The 24,098-nt window shown below is 43.1% G+C and overlaps 1 protein-coding gene across 2 annotated transcripts in view; it reads left to right on the top strand.

Annotated features, from left to right (window-relative positions):
- Window positions 1–24,098, top strand: part of SRRM3 (serine/arginine repetitive matrix 3) — a 471,986-nt gene that overhangs the window by 181,757 nt on the left and 266,131 nt on the right. The gene's annotated exons all lie outside the window — the stretch shown is intronic.

Below are 24,098 nucleotides of genomic sequence, written 5' to 3'. Positions count from 1 at the left end.
CAAGCTGATGCTTCTAATGATGCTATTGAAGTTGCAGCTTCATCGCCTTTTTTCAGGCCACCTCTCTATTGCAAAGAATACAAATCACCTCTACTGCCATGTTTGTCACGCCAGAACTGATAGACCTTGTAATTAGCCGACTTGTTGACTTCAATATTTTGCTTGGGTGTCCACCTCTTGGCTTTGGAATGGATGGATGGATTTAATTTCGTATTCTTCCAACTGTCATTGCACTTACATGTGAGAACAGGCTGTAATTTGTAGTATACAAGAAGAAAAATATTGTTCTATCACCAGGAGCAAAACAGTAACAATGCAGTTAAATGACAAGAATCTATACAACTAATTCTATGCTAAATTGTTTTTGTATGAGATAGCCAAGATGATTGTCTATAGAATGATAGTCTCACGTATCCACAAATTCTCATCCTCTCAGTCATTGCTTATTTTCTGCAAATCGCGCTCTATTGTTTAATTAAATAGTCTGGGAACAGTGACACCTTATGGCTGTGATGGTAACGTACACTACACACAGGGGGGAGGATAGTGACCACTGCGCTTCACCCTCACCCCTGGCCCTGTCTACTTGCCTCGCAAGTAATAATGACAGGAGACAACTAGACAGCAGTCCCTAACTTAGGTGCTACGTGCTGGGAAGACAGACAAGACAAATAACGGAACGTGAATGGAGCGGGTCAATACCTAGAGAGCTACGCAGTACTAAGGAATGAGCAGAGAATAGTCAGGAAAAGCCAAGGTCAAATACCAGGAGAGAAATGAAGTACAACAGGAGTCCGCAAAGAATCGTCAGGTGGAAGCCGTGGTCAGGATACCAGGAGAGATGCGCAGTACAGGAGGAGCAGGCAGAGAATCGTCAGGGAACACAGGATCAGGTAAGTATGCAGGAACAAAAGAATCACCAGATAGCTAAAAATTAAAAGGCAACCTGTGGCCAGCAGGCTGCCTGTATTTATAGTGGGGAGTGAGGGTCATGTGACGTGGCCAGGGTCACATGACCGACAGACAGACAATTCAAGCACCGAGTGATCAGCTCGGCGCTCAAGGCAGACCTAGGAGCAGGGAGCCTCCCAGCTAGCAAAGCCACCCTGGGAACGAGGCCAAACACAGATCCTCACTCCTTAAGCTAAGCAGCAGGTCTGCGGCTGATGGGAGACCAATTGCACCTTTGGCGCCCTGTGACAATGGCCATCAATAGTTAAATCTGCATGGCCCCTTGCTTTGCAAAAAATGTGTCCAAATTGTGAAAGTGGTGAATGTTCGTAAGCATCAGGTTTGGAGAGTTGCAAGAAGGAAGTGGTCTAGTGGGGTCTCAATGACCCCTTTCTAGCACAGACACTTTAAGCAAACAATTTTGTAGCCATAGAGCCCTCTGTCTTCTTTGGTACTCCTCCCAGGTACACATTACTAAGACATAGGTGGTTTCCATGTCATCTTCTTTATATTGAAGAGCTTCCAGCACTTTTGTGTTCTGCGGAGTATCTTTGTGCAGGAGAATGGTGTATTCTAGTGTTCTGATATCTGATAAATTCCTAAAGTTTTTCTCATCATAGAGATATCTTCCTTTGTGCCACTAATTTGGACTGTAAGGTTTTGTTACCGTGTCCAATAGCTTTTATAATGTATGCCAGTGTGGTTTCAGCAGTTACATCTTGAGAATCTTAAGATATGCAGTAGTACCTGGTTAATACGTAGAACTTAATACGTAGAACAACAAATGCCAGCACAATAATGAGATCCAATAAAACGCCTACTTTATTGTCCTTATTAGCCTTGTTAAAGGATTGAATAATCTGAAATGCATAGCTACTAGTCATGCTGTGATTTATGCTGAAAGTTTTTTTTTACTTTGGACAATAAAGTAGTCATTTTATTGGATCTTATTATTGTGCTGAGATTTTCGTTCTACATATTGGCAAGCTTCTCCAAGCCACCCGTGCACCGAGAAAAATCTTTTTTATGTGGAGGTGAGCTGGACTTTTCATTGCAGTAGTACCTGGTTCTAGTGCGCATCCATCTTGAGTGCAGTTCTTAAATTGTTCTGTTTTAGCTGGAGCTAGCAGTGCAGTGTGCAGTTTCTGTACACCAAGAGCCAGTTTTAGCAGCCCTGGCCTACTGTTGAAAAGTTGCTGCTACCTCCTGCTTTATGTCTCTCAGGTGGCATGATTGCATTGGAGTGTTGAGACAGTCCCCATCTTGATTTTGTTGCTCCGTGCCTCCTTTTATATCTTCACATTGTATAGCTGAAGGAGCTTGTCATGGGAAATGACTTGGTGGTGAGAAACTTAGCAGGAGCTTTAAGGAACTGTGCCCACTTTCCCTGAAGGTTGGACAATACTCCCCCCAATCAGATGATGATGAAGAAGTGTTTCATGCTGCTGGTCCAGGACCAACTACAGATTTTGATTTACTTGGTAAAAGCAGACAACCACTTTAATTAAAGCACTCTCGCAAAAATGTTTACTTTGTGGCCCATTAGAGAGGTACATGATGTTAATTTTAGTGAAGGTTATAAGGGCTATAATTGTGGTTATCCACTCCTTTGTGGTCCTCAGCTGTGTGATGTGACTAACTGTCACGAGGGTGTCAAGAGCCACGCCTGACTCCGTTGTACCCGGGGTCAGGAGGTCGCAGCGGTTGGCTGCACGCTCTATGTCAGATAGGGAAGTTTCCTTATTGTAGCTTTCTGGGTTTGCTTTACAAACCCTTTTGGCTCACTCAGGGATCCGTAGCTCCTTCTCTCAGCTGTTCCTTGTCCAGCACTCCCAATCCTCCTTATATTCCCCTCTCACACTTCTCTGGTTGCCAGATATAGAGCTTCCTGCCTGGACATCTATTCTGACCCACTGGAGCTGTGTTGCTGCGTTCTCTGAGTGTTGCCTTAGAACGCTACCCTCCGGATCCCTGTTGGACCTTTGTGGACAATTGTTGCCGTCCACCTGGGTGTTTGTGTTTGTGTTTGTCTGTCCTCTCCCTGGTGTTTCCCTCTTAGTGCAGTGGTGAGGACTAGCGATCCCACCGGCCCGTTCATTATCTAGGGCTCATTTCAGGGAAAGCCAGGGTTTAGGCACGTGATCGCCGCACGGGTGAGGAACCCGTCTAGGGACGTCAGGGCAGGCAGGTGCCAGCTGCAAGGTGAGTTAGGGGTCACCACCTTTCCCTCTCCCTTGGGCAGGGCTTTCCCTGTTTTCCTCCCTGTGCGTGTTGCCGGTCATTACATTATATCTGGCCCTTATTTTTGTGTAGGTAAAAAAAAAAAAAAAAAATTTTTTTTTTTACCTACTTAGAATCCAGTATGGATCCAATTGCTGCTCTGTCCGAACAATTTCATGGCCTGTCTTTGGAGGTGGCAGGATTGAAGGCGTCGGTCCTCCAGCAACAGCAGCAATTACAACAGACCGCAAGCCCAGCGGTTGCTACTGGTAACCAGGTTGTTGCGGAACCCAAGGTCCCTCTCCCTGACAGATTTTCTGGGGGAAGGGACAAGTTTTTGACGTTCCGTGAGGCCTGTAAACTATACTTTAAACTGCGTCCTTACTCCTCTGGTAATGAAGAACAGCGGGTGGGTGTTGTTATTTCCCTGCTGCAGGGGGACCCGCAGTCCTGGGCGTTCTCTTTACCTACTGATTCCCAGGCTCTTCGGTCAGTGGATGAGTTTTTCGGGGCCTTGGGTCTCATATATGACGACCCTGACCGAGTCGCACTGGCTGAATCAAAATTACGGAGACTCCTACAAGGAGAGCGGCCGGTAGAGGAGTATTGCTCTGACTTCCGTAGGTGGGCTACGGATACCCAATGGAACGACCCGGCTCTCAGGAGTCAGTTCTGCTCTGGGTTATCCGAAAGGGTTAAGGATGCGCTTGCATTGTATGAGACCCCCTTTTCCCTTGATGCAGTTATGTCCCTTTCTATCCGTATAGATAGACGCCTTAGGGACAGGTTGAAAAAACCGGAGCCATTGGTAACCCCTCCCAAGCAGCAGTTAGTCTGTATGGACTTAGACGAGCCTATGCAGCTAGGAGGAACTACTCGTCAGGTCCGTCCTCCTGAGGTTCGCCGTAGGCGTGGGGGTTGTTTTTTTTGTGGGGAGAGGGGTCATTTCATTAACGTCTGTCCTTCTTTCCTCAGAAACAAAAAAAACCGTCGGAAAACTACTAACCCCAGGCTGTGTGGAGGATGTCAGCCGGGGGGTATACGTTTCCTCCATACGTACATCGCAATTTGTGTTGCCAGCGGTTATTGTTTTTGGTGATAAGACAGAGACTGTTTCTTTCTTTCTAGACAGTGGAGCAGGGGTAAATTTGATAGATGCCCATTTTGCCCGCACTATGGGTTTGTCTCTCTGTACGTTACAGAGACCTATTCCCATATTTGCTATAGATTCTGCTCCTCTGTCTCAGAGAAACCTCACCCACATCGTTCATAATTTACACCTTCGGGTAGGGGACCACCATAACGAGATGCTCTCATGTTATGTTCTGGAGGGGCTTCCCACTCCGGTGGTGCTGGGTCTTCCCTGGTTGGTAGCGCACAATCCAGTGGTGGATTGGCAGGCCAGGGAGATATTGGAGTGGAGTGAGCCGTGCAGAGAAAATTGCTTAAATAGCAATTGCTTAGTCGCCTCCATAACTACCCTACCTACATTTGTTTCGGACTTTGAGGACGTTTTTTCTGAAAAGGGTTGTCAGAAGTTACCACCTCATCGTCCTTATGATTGCCCGGTTAACCTTATTCCCGGCGCAAAATTACCCAAGACCAGGTTATATAATCTTTCAGGTCCAGAGAGACAAGCCATGAAGGATTATATCTCCGAGAGTTTGGCTAAGGGACACATCAGACCCTCTTCTTCACCCGTGGCTGCAGGGTTTTTCTTTGTTAAAAAGAAAGATGGGGGCCTGCGTCCTTGCCTAGATTTTCGTGAATTAAATCGGATAACCATCCGAGACCCATACCCTCTTCCTCTCATTCCTGGCCTGTTTAACCAGATTGCGGGTGCTAGGTGGTTCTCCAAACTCGATCTTAGGGGGGCCTACAATCTGATTCGTATTAAAGAGGGGGATGAGTGGAAAACAGCTTTTAACACCCCTGAGGGGCATTATGAAAATCTTGTTATGCCTTTCGGCCTGACCAATGCTCCTGCCGTCTTTCAACATTTCGTTAATGACATTTTTAGTCATCTAATCGGCAGGTTTGTGGTAATATACCTAGATGATATCTTAATTTATTCGTCTGATCTGAAAACACATGAGGAGCATGTCAGACAAGTACTACAGGTCCTACGGACGAATGAATTATATGCTAAAATTGAAAAATGTGTTTTTGCCGTTCAGGAGATACAATTCCTAGGTTATTATTTATCTGCGTCAGGTTTCCGTATGGATCCTAGGAAGGTCCAGGCAATTTTGGATTGGGATCTTCCTGAGAACCTCAAAGCACTACAACGGTTCTTGGGCTTCGCGAATTTCTATAGGAAATTCATTAAAAATTATTCGGTGATCGTAAAACCCCTTACTGACATGACTAGGAAGGGGACTGATTTTTCTAAATGGTCTGACGCCGCTAAAGTTGCTTTTTCCTCTCTAAAAGAGAGGTTTACCTCAGCACCTGTACTAGTCCAACCTGATGTCTCTCAGCCTTTTATTGTTGAAGTCGATGCATCAGAGGTGGGAGTGGGGGCTGTGCTGTCTCAGGGTCCGTCTCCTGGCAAATGGCGTCCTTGTGCTTTCTTTTCTAAAAAAACTATCTGCAGCAGAACAGAACTACGATATTGGCAATAGGGAACTGTTAGCTATTAAACTTGCGTTTGAGGAGTGGCGTCACTTCTTAGAGGGGGCAGTCCACCCCGTCACTGTGTTTACGGACCACAAAAATCTGCTGTACCTCGAATCGGCTAAGCGTCTCACCCCTAGACAGGCTAGGTGGTCGCTATTTTTTACCAGGTTTAACTTTGTGATTACCTATCGTCCTGGGGTAAAGAATACCAAGGCTGATGCACTATCTCGTTGTTTCCCTGGAGGGGGTAATGTGAGTGATCCGGTACCCATTCTACAAAGAGGAGTGGTTGTCTCTGCGGTACACTCTGCTTTGGAGGGGAAGGTGTTAGAGGCCCAGGGGGACGCCCCGGTCTCTTGCCCCTCAGAGAAATTGTTTGTACCGTTGAACCTACGTCTCGAATTATTAAAGGAACATCATAATTCGGCACTTGCTGGGCACCCGGGTAGTAAAGCAACCTTAGAGCTATTGTCTCGTCGTTTTTGGTGGCCAAGGTTGCGTCAGGATGTATTGGATTTTGTGTCTTCTTGTTCTACCTGTGCGCGCGCAAAAGTTTCACATACACGTCCTGCAGGGTCTCTATTACCACTCGTCATTCCCAATAGACCATGGACACATCTGTCTATGGATTTTATCACTGACTTACCTTTGTCTGCAGGTAAAACAGTGATTTTGGTAGTAGTGGACAGGTTTAGCAAAATGGCACACTTTATTGCGTTACCCGCACTACCTAATGCTAAAACTCTTGCTCAGGTATTCGTCAGTGAGATCGTGAAGCTTCACGGGGTCCCCTCCGATGTTGTTTCGGATCGGGGAACCCAGTTTATTTCTAAATTTTGGAAAGCTTTTTGTTCCCGTTTGGGGGTTCACTTGTCCTTTTCCTCAGCTTTCCATCCTCAGTCGAATGGACAGACTGAGCGTACCAACCAAAACCTGGAGACATATCTAAGATGTTTTGTGTCTGAAAACCAAGAGTTGTGGTCGTCATATTTACCGTTAGCTGCGTTTGCCATAAATAATCACCGTCAGGAATCCACTGGCAAGTCACCTTTTCTTGGTGCATATGGTTTTCATCCCCAATTCTGTACTTTCAAAGAGGGGGGGTCTTCTGGGGTTCCCAAAGAGGAACAGTTTTCGTCATCTCTTTCATCAGTATGGCAGAAGGTGCAAGCTAACTTGAAAAATATGGGAGGTAAATACAAATGCATGGCTGATAAGAGACGGTCGCCAGGTCCGGACCTAGGAGTGAATGACTATGTGTGGTTGTCTACTAGGAATATCAAGTTGAAGGTTCCCTCTTGGAAACTGGGTCCTAGGTTTATTGGTCCTTACAAGATTGTAGCCATCATCAACCCCGTGGCTTTTCGCCTGGAGTTACCTCAGACTTTTAAAATCCATAATGTCTTTCATAAGTCGTTACTCAAAAAATATGTTCCACCTCTAGAACCGTCACCGCTGCCACCCCCTCCTGTTGTCGTGGATGGTAGTTTGGAATTTCAGATATCCAAAATTGTTAATTCTCGTCGGGTCCGCCGCTCTCTCCAATATCTGGTGCACTGGAGAGGTTACGGTCCCGAGGAAAGAATGTGGGTTCCTGCGTCTGAGGTAAACGCCGACAGGCTAGTCCGGATTTTTCATGCCTCTCATCCTGAGAGACCTGGTCCTGAGTGTCCGGAGGCCCCTCGTAGAGAGGGGGGTACTGTCACGAGGGTGTCAAGAGCCACGCCTGACTCCGTTGTACCCGGGGTCAGGAGGTCGCAGTGGTTGGCTGCACGCTCTATGTCAGATAGGGAAGTTTCCTTATTGTAGCTTTCTGGGTTTGCTTTACAAACCCTTTTGGCTCACTCAGGGATCCGTAGCTCCTTCTCTCAGCTGTTCCTTGTCCAGCACTCCCAATCCTCCTTATATTCCCCTCTCACACTTCTCTGGTTGCCAGATATAGAGCTTCCTGCCTGGACATCTATTCTGACCCACTGGAGCTGTGTTGCTGCGTTCTCTGAGTGTTGCCTTAGAACGCTACCCTCCGGATCCCTGTTGGACCTTTGTGGACAATTGTTGCCGTCCACCTGGGTGTTTGTGTTTGTCTGTCCTCTCCCTGGTGTTTCCCTCTTAGTGCAGTGGTGAGGACTAGCGATCCCACCGGCCCATTCATTATCTAGGGCTCATTTCAGGGAAAGCCAGGGTTTAGGCACGTGATCGCCGCACGGGTGAGGAACCCGTCTAGGGACGTCAGGGCAGGCAGGTGCCAGCTGCAAGGTGAGTTAGGGGTCACCACCTTTCCCTCTCCCTTGGGCAGGGCTTTCCCTGTTTTCCTCCCTGTGCGTGTTGCCGGTCATTACACTAACACTCTGACTCTTCAACTGACGTAGCATCTTATGTGTAGACAGCAAGTCAGTTTCTCTATTCACTCCTATGAGAACTCCAATTTCAGTCTCATAGGAATAAATAGAGAAACTGGCTTCCTGTCAACACATAAGATGCTGTGTCATTTGGAGAGTTAGAGCGATGGTCATATGACGTGTCAGTCGCATGACACAGCCGAGGGTCAGAAGGGAGTGGACAACTCAGAACTACAGCCACAAGTAAGAAGATTACCTCCAATACAATTTACATCATGTACCTTTGTAACAGGCTAGTGAATAAATATCATTCTGGGAGTGTTTCATCACTAGACAGAAGCAGCCATAGACCTGTCAGCCATATGATTCCATTTGCTGTTGTCAATGCTGTTGTCTTGATAGAGATGTTAAAAGCAATTAGAAAATTACTTAGACTGGTTGTTCCAATTTCTGTATCTGGCATCACAGTCTGTGTTTCCATGTTTTATTCATTGTTTTTGACAACTAGAGTCACAGCTTTTGAGCAAAGCCTTCCCAAAAATAGAATTATATATTCTGCTTTCACGGCATCATTGAAATTGTCAATACGTGGGGCTGGAAGCGTAATTCAGCAATGCTGTTCTACATTTTTCATGTGCCAATAATTTTGATTTCTAGCATTAATATTCTGAACCTAGGACAATGTTATCGAGAATTCAGGACACCTTAGAGAGCATTTAGAACAAATGACATTTGGGTGTTTTTTTTCTTGATTTTTCAGTGTTCAGTAAATTTATTGCCGACATGTGCCAGCTTAGTATTTTCTGTATTTTACATTGTAGTTTATCCAAAAGAAATTACACATTTTTATAGCAGCCTCTTTTCTGCAGAAGTATACAACGATCCAGCTTATGAATCAGAAGAGTTTTTATTGTGACCATTTCTTCCTGTACAAATATTCAAAGGTGTTCACTGGTTGTTTAAGGCTCTGCATGGTGTAAGATAATAAAACAGATCACCTTACCAATCCCCAACCAATGCCGTTTTGATGCTTCATAGTCTCCTGACGGTCTCTATTTCCTGGTCCTTCACAAAACATAGAGTAAATGGTCGTTCAGCCTATCACTGATGACAGTGGAGACCTACCTCTGTGATTGATTAGCTGACAGGTCAGTACATGCATGTCTAGTAGAACCAAGAAGAAGAGACTGGCGGGTGCCTTCAAGTCTAAGAACCGGAGCAGCAGGGGATCAGTAAGTAGAGTATGGGAAAATATGATTAACGAAGTAAAGAATTAAATGACAGGACACCATTTTAAATGCTAACTACAAATTTTCACACAATGCTGTATCAATAGCCTGTCCATGATATACTCTGATCCTATGAAAATTATACTTAATGCTGTATCATAGATCCTGGTTGTATAGAATGATTATAGAAGTATGTAGGCCCATACTGTACCTTTGATTTCATACTGGTATTTGGAGATTTTTTCTTATGGACTTGTATAAAATGTTCCCTCACATGCCATATTACAAAGGTATTTTGTCCTAGAAGCACTTGGTTACATTTACTAATGACTGGAGTTAGTATTAATAAAAATACTGTAAATAGTCATCTGGTGATACAATATCACAAAATCATCATATATCAGCATATAGCAGGGCATGTCCAGTCAAGACGAGCGGAGGGAGTGAGGGGGGCACACATATGTATGACATGCTTCATTGATGCAGTGTACTACACAATTGTATTACTGTAGTTGACTGCTTCTGAGTGACTCCTCAATCACACACTTTCATACAGAAGTTTGTATCTCTATGTTACTGTAGATATGTAGAATTTTGTTTTCAATATCTCTGTGTTCCTGGGGGAGAAAAGATGACTGATTAATGCAACACTCTCATGTGTAACGCATGTTAGCATGCATTTAATCCCCAGAGCTTCCACAACCTCAAACTAAAAAGAATATGCCAATTCCCTTTACTAAACCATCTACAACTGTATATATATATATATATATATATATTGTAGGGATTTGCTCTGGTAGACAGGTTAGCGGACGCAGTATAGAGGCAAGGAACCAGGTTGTAAATCAAACTTCAGTGTTTTATTCACACTCAGCAAAACATAACAGTCTTGGTGCTTGTTCATACACAGCAAAACAAAATAATGTTCACCTGGAATCGTAGGTGTCAGTTCACACCCAGCTGAATGGTCAGCCACAGAAAAGTTCACTGGCAGGATTCCAGGCGGCCTGCACGCCTGTTTGCGATCTTCAGCCTTCAGCAAAGAGGACACCACAGCTTCACTGTCAGATGGGTAGATTCATACCACCTGATAGTGCTGACTGCTTTATAAGTCTGCCAAGACCCGGCCTGGAACGTGGGGAGAAGCCACCCATCCAGCACTTTTGAGTACTCCCAGTAAAAGCCTCCCCAGATCAGCTTTACAGCCATACTAAACAGCTGAAGTGTCAGACTGCAATCTGCAATAATGACGCTTGAGAAAAAAACAGCTCTTGCCTCGGGAACCAGGGAGCCAGGAACCTCGGTGACACATACCGACCATCAATGACAGCCCCTTGTTCCTTCCTAATATATATATATGTATATACCGGTATGTTCCCGGTTCAACGTTTAGTACATGGTTAGGTTCTCCTTCCATTTCATTTACTTGAGATCGGAAGTCCCCTGTTTCTACTCCTGTCTTTGATGAAGAGTGTATTTACTTATGTCACCACTTCTTTATAGAGAATGATCTGGTTTGCAGAATATAGTAGCGCCCCTAGGTATGCTCTTCTAGAGTATAACGTATATCACTCCTATCCTGTACCCTTTTTAGGCACCACAGTATATCACCATCTGAAGCACAGAGCAATCTGTTATCTTCCCTTCTGACAGATGCACCATAGCGCAATTAGTAAAACGTTTCATTTTGCTCTATATCCCAAGCAGGGAATAGTGATAAGAAGATTATTCCTAGTAGATAAAAACCATATAGAAATAAATTCAGTAAGCAATGGCTTCATTGTACAGCGGTCATTTTAAACAATGTAACATACTGTATTTTTCGCCCTATAAGACGCACCGGCCTATAAGACGCCCCTACGTTTTTGAGGAGGAAAATAAGAAAAAAATGTTTTTTTAACCAAAAGGTGTGCTTTTGGTGGGTTTTGAATTAATGGTGCATGACACTATTATGGGGATCTGTGGATGACGCACTGTCATGTGGGGGATCTGTGGATGGCACTGTTATGGGGGATCTGTGGATGGCACTGTTATGGGGGATCTGTGGATGGCACTGTTATGGGGGATCTGTGGATGGCACTGTTATGGAGGATCTGTGGATGGCACTGTTATGGGGGATCTGTGGATGACACTGTTATGGGGGATCTGTGGATGGCACTGTTATGGGGGATCTGTGGATGACACTGTTATGGGGGATCTGTGGATGGTACTGTTATGGGGGATCTGTGGATTGCACTGTTTATGAGGGTTCTGTAGATGGCACTGTTATGGGGAGGGGCATCTGTGGATGGCACTGCTATGGGGTGGGGGATCTGTATATGGCGTTGTTATGGGGTGGTGGATCTGTGGATGGCACTGTTATGGAGGGATCTGTGGATGACACTGCTATATATGTGTCATCCACAGATCCCCCTCATAACAGTGTCCCCCAATACACCGGCCCTCCGCAGTATTTCTAGACATTAATCCTTAACCTGTTAATAAGTTTAACTAAAGCTGCGCTCTCCCCTGTTCCCCTGTATCAGTACAGCACCTACTAACAAGCTTCCATAGCAGGCAAAGCGGACGGCAGCAGTAACGTCACTCACTGACGTTGTGCGCCTGCTCCGTCTGCTTCATTCATAAAGTGGGAGGAGCAGGCGCGCGACGTCAGCGAGTGACTTTATGGCTGCCGTCCGCTCTGCCTGCTATGGAAGTTTGTTAGTAAGTGCTGTACTGATACAGGGGAACAGGGGAGAGCGCAGATTTTGTTAAACTTATTAACAGGTTAAGGATTAATATGTAGAAATACTGCGGTGAGCGGCAGGGCCCGGTGTAAGAGTACAGTGACTGCATCGGGCCCCGCCCCTAGTTCCGGACTCCAGCCCCTCCTCTCTTCCCACTCATACATCGCAGACTGCGATGTAAAATGGAATCATTCGCCCTATAAGACATGGGCATTTCCCCCCACACTTTTGGAGGGAAAAAAGTGCGTCTTATGGGGCGAACAATACGGTATTAGTGGAATGATAATCTTCCTGATTAGAGATGCCTTTTGGCCAATGTGAATAGTCATCATGGCAATCTCTGTATCTGTAGTGACAGAACCATCAGGTTCATCTTTAAAGAACATGTATTGGACCTGCCTCACAATTAACCTTGGTGCACGACATTAGGCACCTAGAATTTTGCCATTAAGGGCCAAAATGTGAGATTGTAATATCTTTACTATGATTGTAACATAATTTCAGTCATCAAAATCATTCCAGTCACAGCAAGCTGGGACCATATTTTGTCCACTGACATTTTTATACAACTACTGTACCTTGATGTATTTTTGTAACTTTTCTAATATGACTTTCATTATAATCTCTTACATTATATTGCATCGTATTTTTGTAGACCATAACAATAGCAGTTTAAATGTAATAATGCGTATAAAAACATGATATGAGACTTCTGTTGGATATGGTGTTTTCTGTGAAATTTTATGGGTGTGAAAAATCGACTATAAAAAATTGTATTGGAACAGGTGAGTTTACTGGGTGAGTAATACTGGTGAGTTTAAAGGGGTTGTCCAAGATATTTAAAATGTCCCCAAGGCAGCAATCATGCTAAAATAATAAAAGAATGTACACTCATCTGTTTCATACCTTGCTGCTCTGATCCTTCATATACAGTTGCAAGAAAAAGTATGTGAACCCTTTGGAATGATATGGATTTCTGCACAAATTGGTCATAAAATGTGATCTGATCTTCACCTAAGTCACAACAATAGACAATCACAGTCTGCTTAAACTAATAACACACAAAGAATTAAATGTTACCATGTTTTTATTGAACACACCATGTAAACTTTCGCAGTGCAGGTGGAAAAAGTATGTGAACCCTTGGATTTAATAACTGGTTGAACCTCCTTTGGCAGCAATAACTTCAACCAAACGTTTCCTGTAGTTGCAGATTAGACGTTCACAACGGTCAGGAGTAATTCTTGACCATTCCTCTTTACAGAACTGTTTCAGTTCAGCAATATTCTTGGGATGTCTGGTGTGAATCGCTTTCTTGCGGTCATGCCACAGCATCTCAATCGGGTTGAGGTCAGGACTCTGACTGGGCCACTCCAGAAGGCATATTTTCTTTTGTTTAAGCCATTCTGTTGTTGATTTACTTCTATGCTTTGGGTCGTTGTCCTGTTGCAACACCCATCTTCTGTTGAGCTTCAGCTGGTGGACAGATGGCCTTAAGTTCTCCTGCAAAATGTCTTGATAAACTTGGAAATTCAGTTTTTCTTCGATGTTAGCCATCCGTCCAGGCCCTGATGCAGCAAAGTAGCCCCAAACCATGATGCCCCCACCACCATACTTCACAGTTGGCATAAGGTTTTGATGTTGGTGTGCTGTGCCTCTTTTTCTCCACACATAGTGTTGTGTGTTTCTTCCAAACAACTCAACTTTGGTTTCATCTAGCCACAGAATATTTTGCCAGTACTGCTGTGGAACATCCAGGTGCTCTTGTGCAAACTGTAAACATGCAGCAATGTTTTTTTGGACAGCAGTGCTCTTGCAGTCATCTTTACAGGACAGCCACTCCTAGGGAGAGTAGCAGCAGAGCTGAACTTTCTCCATTTATAGACAATTTGTCTTACCGTGGACTGATGAACATCAAGGCTTTTGGAGATACTTTTATAACCCTTTCCAGCTTTATGCAAGTCAACAATTCTTAATCGTAGGTCTTCTGAGAGCTCTTTTGTGTGAGGCATCATTCACATCAGGCAATCCATCTAGTGAAAAGCAAACCCAGAACTGGTGTGTGTTTTTTATAGGGCTGGGCAGCTGTAACCAACACCTCCAATCTCATCTCATTGATTGGACTGCAGTTGGCTGACACCTCACTCCAATTAGCTCTTGGAGATGTAATTAGTCTAGGGGTTCATATACTTTTTCCATCTGCACTGTGAATGTTTACATGGTGTGTTCAATAAAAACATGGTAACATTTAATTATTTGTGTGTTATTAGTTTAAGCAGACTGAGATTGTCTATTGTTGTGACTTAGATGAAGATCAGATCACATTTTATGACTAATTTGTGCAGAAATCCATATCATTCCAAAGGGTTCACATACTTTTTCTTGCAACTGTAACTGTAGCCATGATGTGTCATCTTCTTGACCACAGCAATGGCATGCCCATAGACCGCAGACACCACTGGCCTAAGCATATGTGGCACATGACCACTGAGACCACAGGTAGCAGAGGTCACATAGAGTATAAGGACGTGTCTTCACTGCAAACAAACGAATCCATTGGGGAGGATCAGAGCGCCAGGGGATGAAATAGGTGAGCATACATTATTTTATAATTTTCAAGTGCTGCCTTTTTTTAAATAACTTAGACAATCCCTTTAAGAATTCCATGTATAAAAAGGAAACCAAGTTGTGAACCATTCTCAAAATTAAAGGGGCCCATACTATAAAGCAGTTTTGCATGGGAGATTGGATTGGACAGAGTGAAACCACTTATTATTTCTGATTAATTCTGATATATCTTCTCAGAAGTGGCGGTGTGGGGCAGTAAGCCAAGTGTAAGAACATGTCCATGACATTTTGTCCAAGAGATGTTAGGCACTACTATACATGGAGGATATTAGAAAGTGATGTCCCAATTTCAGGCTCTATACAGTATTTATTAACTTTATAGGGCCCCTATAAGTTTGTCACTTTAAAAGGGGAAATTGAGTCAAAATGGTCTTCCAGCATCATTATAGTGTACAGCATTATAAGTTAGGATTTAATGATCCTTTGCTCAAAGTGCTGTGTCAGATTTTATTTTAGAAAATCTCTGAAGTGCCTACAGTGTTTAAAGTGGTTTAACTCCTTCTCGACATCCGCTGCACATGTGCAGCACAACAGGAAGTGACTTCCCGACAGCCATCGTACATGTACGGCGCTCTAATCGGGTAGGTGCAGGAGCCGTGCCCACTCTATTAGTGGCAGGGGTCCGGCTGTTCCTGACAGCTGGCTGGGTATCACAGTGGCAATACACTGACAGTCAATGCATTACAATATACTATGGGGGTCATTTATCAAACTGGTGTAAAGTACAACTGGCTTAGTTGCCCATAGCAACCAATCAGGTTCCACCTTTCATTTTGGGAAGCTCCTTTGGAAAATGAAAAGTGGAATCTGGTTGCTATGGGCAACTAAGCCAGTTCTACTTTACACCGGTTTGTAGAGCACATCAGACCCCCAAAAGTTAATGTCCCACAGTGGGAAAAAAATAAAAAGTTGAAAAAAAATATAGTATTTTATAAAAATAATAAGTTTCAAGCAACAAAACGCCCTTTCCCCATATCGAGCCATTTACAAAAAAAATAATATAATATAAATATTAGGTATTATCATGTCTGTAATGACAGGCTCTATAAAAATATCACAGGATCTACCCTTTATGCCTTACAGGAAAAAATAGATTAAAATGTAAAATATGCAAAAAAAAAGTTAAATTTTGAAATTTAGCCTCCATTTTCCTTTAAAAAGCTGAACCAGGACATTTCCCCCTTTTCACCCAGGCAGCCCCTCTGAGATGATCATCGGAACATTTCATGCTCCAATGCTCTCCCTTGCTCTGCGCTGTATCAAAAGCTTTTTTGTTTACATTTGTACACTGCTAGGCAGAGGCTTCCGCCTAGCAGTGATGCTAGTGATGTCACCAGCTCTGATGAATGGGCTTTAGAGCTGCCCTAGCCTCGTCAACACTGAGATACCACAACGGTGCACCCATGTCCAGCACATCACTTCCGGGTTCAGTGACGTGACCACACGTGAGCACTATACATCTTCACAAGTCGGAAATTAAACTGAAGACGTGCACACGTGCTGTTCTGGACATGGGTGTGCAGGTGCAGGATCTTAGCGCTAGACCAGAGGGTCTAGTGCTGTCAATCTAATGGCAGGGGGCGTGAACTGCACCAAAATAGCCATTTTTTATCACTTTGCCTTACAAAAAGTGTAGTAATAAGCGATCAAAAAGTACAATGTACCCCACCCCACATTGGTACCACTAAAAATGTCACCTCATTCTGCAAAAAATTAGCCCCTATACAAGACAATTGACACAAAAAAAAATATATGTCTCTCAGAATATGGCAACTCAAAAACAGCATTTTTCTTTTAAAAATGCTTGTATTGAGTAAGATTGCAAACAAAAATAGACTTATTAGGTATCGCAGCATCTGTAATGACCTGCTCTATAAAAAATATTTAATGGTCTACTCCTTCAGATGAATGCTGTAAAAAAAAAAATTTAAATGGTGTCAAAACAGCCATTTTTTGTCACCTTGCCTTACAAAAAATATGAGCAATCGAAAAGTACTATGTACCCCAAAATGTTACCAATGAAAACGTCAACTCATCCTGCAAATACAAGACGATCAGAAAAAAAAATATGGCTCTCAGAAAATGGTGACACAAAACAGGATTTTAAAAAACATGCTTTGTAAAAGTTGTAAAACTTCAAAAAAACGATATAACATTGTTATCCCTGTAACCATACTGACTAGCAGAATAAAGATAACATGTCATTTTGACACCTTTTCTTTATGCTGCTTCCCAAAAAACTAAATATAAAGCGATCAAAAAGTTGTATGTACCCCAAAACAGAACTACTGATAAAGCTCCTGTGAGAGAAAGATAAAATGATGTCAGAAAATCGCTGTACTGGTGTCCAGAGGCTGATCAATAGCAACATGACGCCTGTAGACCATTCCAACAAAATTTGCCCCCCAAAAACCATATGGAACTCCTTCACTTCTGATCCCTGCCGTGTGCCCAAACAGCTATTTTAGACTACATATGAAGTGTTGCCATGTTCAGGAGAAAAAGCTTAACAAAATTTGTGTTGCTTTTTCTCCTGTTATCCCTTGTGAACTCCATGGGAAGCTTATGCCACAATTTATTGGAAGAAATGCTTTTAAATTCTATTAAAAGCCTGAGGGGTCAAAGTGGTAAGTACACCCTTTAATAATTACCTTGAAGGATGTTGTTTCCAAAATGGGGTCACTTTTTAGGGGATTCTGCTGTAGGGGTGCCTTAGTGTGCCTTCAAATGTAACATGACGCCCAAAAACCATTCCTGCAAAATCTGCCTGCCAAAAACCATACGGCTCTTCTTTCCTTCTGAGCCCTGCCGTATACCCATACAGTAAGTTTTCAACCATATATGGGGTGTTTCTGTAAACTGCTGAATCAGGGTAATACAGGTCCTTCTCAAAAAATTTGCATATTGTGATAAAGTTCATTATTTTCTGTAATGTACTGATAACCATTAGACTTTCAGATATTTTAGATTCATTACACACCAACTGAAGTAGTTCAAGCCTTTTATTGTTTTAATATTGATGATTTTGGCATACAGCTCATGAAAACCCAAATTTCCTATCTCAAAAAATTAGCATAATTCATCCGACCAATAAAAGAAAAGTGTTTTTAATACAAAAAAAGTTAACCTTCAAATAATTATGTTCAGTTATGCACTCAATACTTGGTCGGGAATCCTTTTGCAGAAATGACTGCTTCAATGCGGCGTGGCATGGAGGCAATCAGCCTGTGGCACTGCTGAGGTGTTATGGAGGCCCAGGATGCTTCGATAGCGGCCTTAAGCTCATCCAGAGTGTTGGGTCTTGCGTCTCTCAACTTTCTCTTCCCAATATCCCACAGATTCTCTATGGGGTTCAGGTCAGGAGAGTTGGCAGGCCAATTGAGCACAGTAATACCATGGTCAATAAACCATTTACCAGTGGTTTTGGCACTGTGAGCAGGTGCCAGGTCGTGCTGAAAAATGAAATAAAGCTTTTCAGCAGATGGAAGCATGAAGTGCTCCAAAATCTCCTGATAGCTAGCTGCATTGACCCTGCCCTTGATAAAACACAGTGGACCAACACCAGCAGCTGACATGGCACCACAGACCATCACTGACTGTGGGTACTTGACACTGGACTTCAGGCATTTTGGCATTTCCCTCTCCCCAGTCTTCCTCCAGACTCTGGCACATTGATTTCCGAATGACATGCAAAATTTGCTTTCATCCGAAAAAAGTACTTTGGACCACTGAGCAACAGTCCAGTGCTGCTTCTCTGTAGCCCAGGTCAGGCGCTTCTGCCGCTGTTTCTGGTTCAAAAGTGGCTTGACCTGGGGAATGCGGCACCTGTAGCCCATTTCCTGCACACGCCTGTACACGGTGGCTCTGTCCACTGCTTCCGCAGGTCCCCCAAGGTCTGGAATCGGTCCTTCTCCACAATCTTCCTCAGGGTCTGGTCACCTCTTCTCGTTGTGCAGCGTTTTCTGCCACACTTTTTCCTTCCCACAGACTTCCCACTGAGGGAACTGCCTATTCGTTCAGAAATTTATTTCTGTGTCTTACCCTCTTGCTTGAGGGTGTCAATGATGGCCTTCTGGACAGCAGTCAGGTCGGCAGTCTTACCCATGATTGCGGTTTTGAGTAATGAACCAGGCTGGGAGTTTTTAAAAGCCTCAGGAATCTTTTGCAGGTGTTTAGAGTTAATTAGTTGATTCAGATAATTACGTTAATAGCTCGTTTAGAGAACCTTTTCATGATATGCTAATTTTTTTAGATAGGAATTTGGGGTTTTCATGAGCTGTATGCCAAAATCATCAATATTAAAACAATAAAAGGCTTGAACTACTTCAGTTGGTGTGTAATGAATCTAAAATATATGAAAGTCTAGTGTTTATCAGTACATTACAGAAAAAAATGAACTTTATCACAATATGCTAATTTTTTTAGAAGGACCTGTATATATTGAGGTTTGTTTGGCTGTTAACCCTTTATGCCTTACAGGAAAAAATAGATTAAAATGTAAAATATGCAAAAAAAAAGTTACATTTTGAAATTTAGCCTCCATTTTCCTTTAAAGAGCTGAACCAGGACATTTCCCCCTTTTCACCCAGGCAGCCCCTCTGAGATGATCATCGGAACATTTCATGCTCCAATGCTCTCCCTTGCTCTGCGCTGTATCAAAAGCTTTTTTGTTTACATTTGTACACTGCTAGGCAGAGGCTTCCGCCTAGCAGTGATGCTAGTGATGTCACCAGCTCTGATGAATGGGCTTTAGAGCTGCCCTAGCCTCGTCAACACTGAGATACCACAACGGTGCACCCATGTCCAGCACATCACTTCCGGGTTCAGTGACGTGACCACACGTGAGCACTATACATCTTCACAAGTCGGAAATTAAACTGAAGACGTGCACACGTGCTGTTCTGGACATGGGTGTGCAGGTGCAGGATCTTAGCACTAGACCAGAGGGTCTAGTGCTGTCAATCTGATGGCAGGGGTCGTGAACTGCAGCAGAGGGGCATCATTATGGAACACTAGGGACGAACCACATAAGCCCGTCTCCTGGTGCTCGAATGCTTAATTTGTATATTTTTTAAAGTTACATTTTCTTCCCCACCATACCACTGGCAGCAGAAAGAAAGGTATAGTTTGTGTCATAGTCATCAACCCTACCAGGCTATATGCTGGGTAGGGTAGGGTTGATCCGGGTGACACAGCTTCTTTAAGGTAGTAAAAAAAATCTATTTTATTAGATTGTTATCACTCACCTGCTCCCATTGGGCTTAAAATCTAAATTCCAAATTGACCAGTTGGTCGATCGTTATGTTTTTTTTTTTTTTAAGTTTGGGAGGAAAGAAGTACCTGGAAACCTATGCACAGAGAAAACCTACAAATACCATCCTAATGTTGTCCTTTGTCCGATACAAAGTCCGTATCTAGAAGGCATCTGTTCTAACCAATGATGCCCCAATGGATGGCCTGTCTTTAGATCTTTGATATGTAGGGGTCAGACCCTCAGGACTCCTACCAATAAGCTGAATAAAGAGGGATTACTAAAGTGTTATAGTCCTATCATTGTTTACACTGATACAGTGGCTGTTTGACAACATAATTTTTCAGGACATGTAAGAAAATCCCAGTTGTCAGCTGATCTGTCGCTTTGGGAAATTCCACTGCTTTTATAAGTGTCCCTCACATTTTACAAATTCCTCCATGGTCCATTGTTTTCTTATACCTTTGTGATTACTGATACCTTAGTGGGCTGGAGAATGCTACATGCACACAACATTTTTAACGGACGTTTATTTCACTGATGCCTTTCTGAGAAACGGACTTTAAAAATTGACCCATTTAATTGTATGGGGGCAGTCTGTCAGTTAAAAACGGACAAGATAGAGCATGTTCTATTTTTTTACATCCGTTTTTCACTGACAGTCAAAACAACTGCCGTGTGAATAACCCCATAGACTACCATTGGTCTTAAAACAGAAGTGTGATGGCCTTTAAAAAATGTTGTGTGCATGTAGCCTTAATGAGTATTCTCTGAGCTTTCAGTCGGTTAAGATTTTCAAGGAACGGAAGAGCACAGATCCGATTTTCCCCAGGGAACTTTGCTAGTATTGAATCTGACATCACAGCCTGTGGTTTAGGTCAGTTAGAGACTGTTTCCATGACAACAGTAATTGCATTTTGGAACGAGCAGCATTTGGGGACACTTGGATTGCTTCCCCATGTACCAGATAGTAGAAAGGTCTGAGCAGCAATTTATTTCATTTATAGTAAGTCCATCTAATGATCCTTTCTACCATGTGCTGCATTCAGATTGAAAGAGCGGAACACCTACACCAGTTCTTCATGAGGCCGTATCATATTTGTATAGGGGTCACAATTCAGGTTCTTGTGTTATAAATTGTTCATTTCACCACACCGTTTTTTTATTTGTATTATTCAAAATCAAACTGAATGAAATGCCTTTTATTCCTGGGTGCCTAGCTCATCCATCACAGCTAAGCCTGATCTCTCATGATTATTTTGTGTAACCATTACAGACATTTTGAGATGTAGAGAAAAAGGTCATTTGTGCCAGCAGACTACTCTGTTATATGTAAAGTGAGGGAGAGAGGGAACAGATCACTGGTGCCAGTACCTGTAAGATCCAGGAGGGGCTTCATCCGCAAAGCGGCAGAACGTGGGTGCGCTGAGGGGCTAGGCCCTGCCCTCAGTCCACTTAAGAGTTCATTTCTGGTGGAATTCCGCAAGGGTTTTACATAAGAAAGGTATTCTACCAGTACCATTCTGCTTACTTACAAAGTCAATATCTTGTTTTGCGGATCCGCAGATCCTCAAAACACAGACACGGCAATGTGCGGTCCGCATTTTGCGGACCGCACATCGCCGGCACTAATAGAATATGCCTATGAATCAGACCCGGAATAGGACATGTTCTATTTTTTTCGGGAACGGAAATGCGGACCCGGAAGTGCGGGTCCGCATTTCCGGAGCTGGACTGCACATCGTGGGGCCCCATAGAAATTAATGAGTCCGCAATTCCGTTCCGCAAAATGCGGAACGAAATTGCGGACGTGTGAATGGAGCCTTAATGAGCTGTAGCTCTTCACTCTGACTTGTAGAGGAGGGGCATACGAAAAGGGGTTCTCTTGATGAATCATCATGTTGTCTTTGCTGAAAGAATTGTTTAAAAAAAACTTGGCTGCTCTCTTCCACAAAGGCACCACATCGGCCCTTGGGCTCCAGTGAAGTGAATGAGGCTGAGAGTCATTACAACGCGGTGTGCTTGATCGGAGAATCTCACTACAGGTTTTCTTCTTGTCAGTTTTTGTGGATGAGAATAGCGCTTTACTCTGGGTTCACACCTGAGCGTTTCTGAGACGCGCGTTTTACGCGCGTATTTGTCGCACGTTTTTATGCGCGTTTTTGCAATAGTAAACGCGCGTTTGTGTGATTGACTGCAGTGTTGTCCAATGAGTCTATGGCCAAAACGCGCGACAAACGCCCCCAAAAAAGCTCAAGAACTTGTTTATGCGTCGAGCGTTTTACAGCGCAGACACAGACACAGCTTGGGGCATGAGGTCTGACATTTCACAGCTGCATAAAATATAAAGAATGTGAGTGCACCTTTATATATCAATATGGTTTATAGTCCATCACTTAAAGTATCACTGAACTTTCAAAAAATTTTAATATATAATGGCGACATATGAAAAGTTTTGTTCAGTGGGGCGTCAAAGTGCTGAGACCCCCACCAATCACTAGAACAAAGAGATGGAAGCACTTACATAGCCACAGGAGATGGAGTCAGGACAGACTAATAGGGGAAGATTTATCAAAACAGGTGTAAAAGAAAATCTGGCTTATTTGCTCATAGCAACCAATCAGATTCCATGTTTAATTTTTCAGAGCTCCTGATTGAATCTGATTGGTTGCTATGGGCAACTACGCCAGTTTTCCTTTACACTAATTTTATAAATCTTCCCCTAGAGTTTCTTTCGACCCTGTTTCCAACAGTGAGGATAGAGAGGGTGCTATGTGATCGCTTCTCTCTCCTCAGTCTACCGAATGGTGGAGGTCGCAGCACTTAGACCCCAACCACTTTTGATATGTGGCTATGATATATGATAAAAGTTTTTTTAAAGTTTAAATGCTTGATTTATACCAAACTGTAAAAATGTTATTATAAACTATCTTATGAAGGTCAGTATAACACATGTCTCTTTCCGGTGCTGCTCCGGCTTTAAAGCGATCCTCATCACTGCCTCCCTCTGAAATGCCTCCGTCATTTTTCGGCAAAATTTCGGCGCAGCTCTCCACACCAAGATTCTATTAAGAAAGCCATTGTGTGACTGTGTATACAGAGATAGCTGTCAATCACTGATAGGACCGCCTCCTTGACTTCAAAGTCCAAAATTAGCAGGAATATAAATGTATAAAATAAAAGTTCTGCTGAATCTTTTCCTGCTAAACTATATATCAATCTTATCTACGCCTGCTGCTCTATAACATGGTGTCTATAACATTTTTATGGTGACAGGTTCCTTCTTCAGAATCTTGCAATTTTCCATTTTTGTGTTTTTGTTTTTTACTCCCTGCATTCCTGGGCCATAACTTTTTTATTTTTCCATTTTCATAGCCGTATGGGGGCTTGTTTTTGCTGGACAAGTTGTACTTTCTATGGCACTATTTACTGCTGCATATGATGTAGTGGGAAGCACCAGAAAAATTCCAAATAGGGTGGAATTGAACAAATAAAATAAAAATTTAAATCTGCCACAGTTTTATGGGTTTTGTTTTTATGGTGTTCCCTGTGCAGTAAAACTGACCCATGGCGTTCGTTCTCTAGGTCAGTACAATACCACAAGTTATTTCTTATTTTCATCACCATATTCTGACCTCCATAACTTTTTTATAGTCATGTCTACAGAGCTGTGTGAGGGCTCATTTTTTTGCAGGACGATCTGTAGTTTTTATTGATAAAACATTCTGCAATGTGTATGACATTTTGATCATGCAATTGCCAGACTGCCATTTCTAATTATCTGTGGGTTTTAAGACATTGCTAAGACAATAGAAAATGCAGTATATTCAAATGTAGTGCTGCCACCTGGAGGCCTACATTGGAAGGCCAGATAGCCTCAAGCAGGCTCAGACCTTTCACAATAAACAAATGGCTACCCCAGTCACCATGTGGGGGAGCAGTTCCAGACACTTCCAGGTTTTCAGCTCCCAGAAGCTGTGGTCACATTTGACCACCGCATCTGAGGTATTAAATGTCTGGGAGTGGTGTTATCGCCAATCACAGACATTAGTTCTGGGTGTCTGCTGTTTGAAACAGCAGAAACCTGGCAGCTATAGCCATTTTTAAAGACCGGGATACGGAAAGGGTTAAAGAA

The sequence above is a fragment of the Bufo gargarizans genome, chromosome 3, assembly GCF_014858855.1.
Source record: "Bufo gargarizans isolate SCDJY-AF-19 chromosome 3, ASM1485885v1, whole genome shotgun sequence".
Lineage (NCBI taxonomy): Eukaryota > Metazoa > Chordata > Amphibia > Anura > Bufonidae > Bufo > Bufo gargarizans.
The sequence above is the reverse complement of the archived record's forward strand: the minus strand, read 5'-3'. Positions and strand labels throughout refer to the sequence as shown.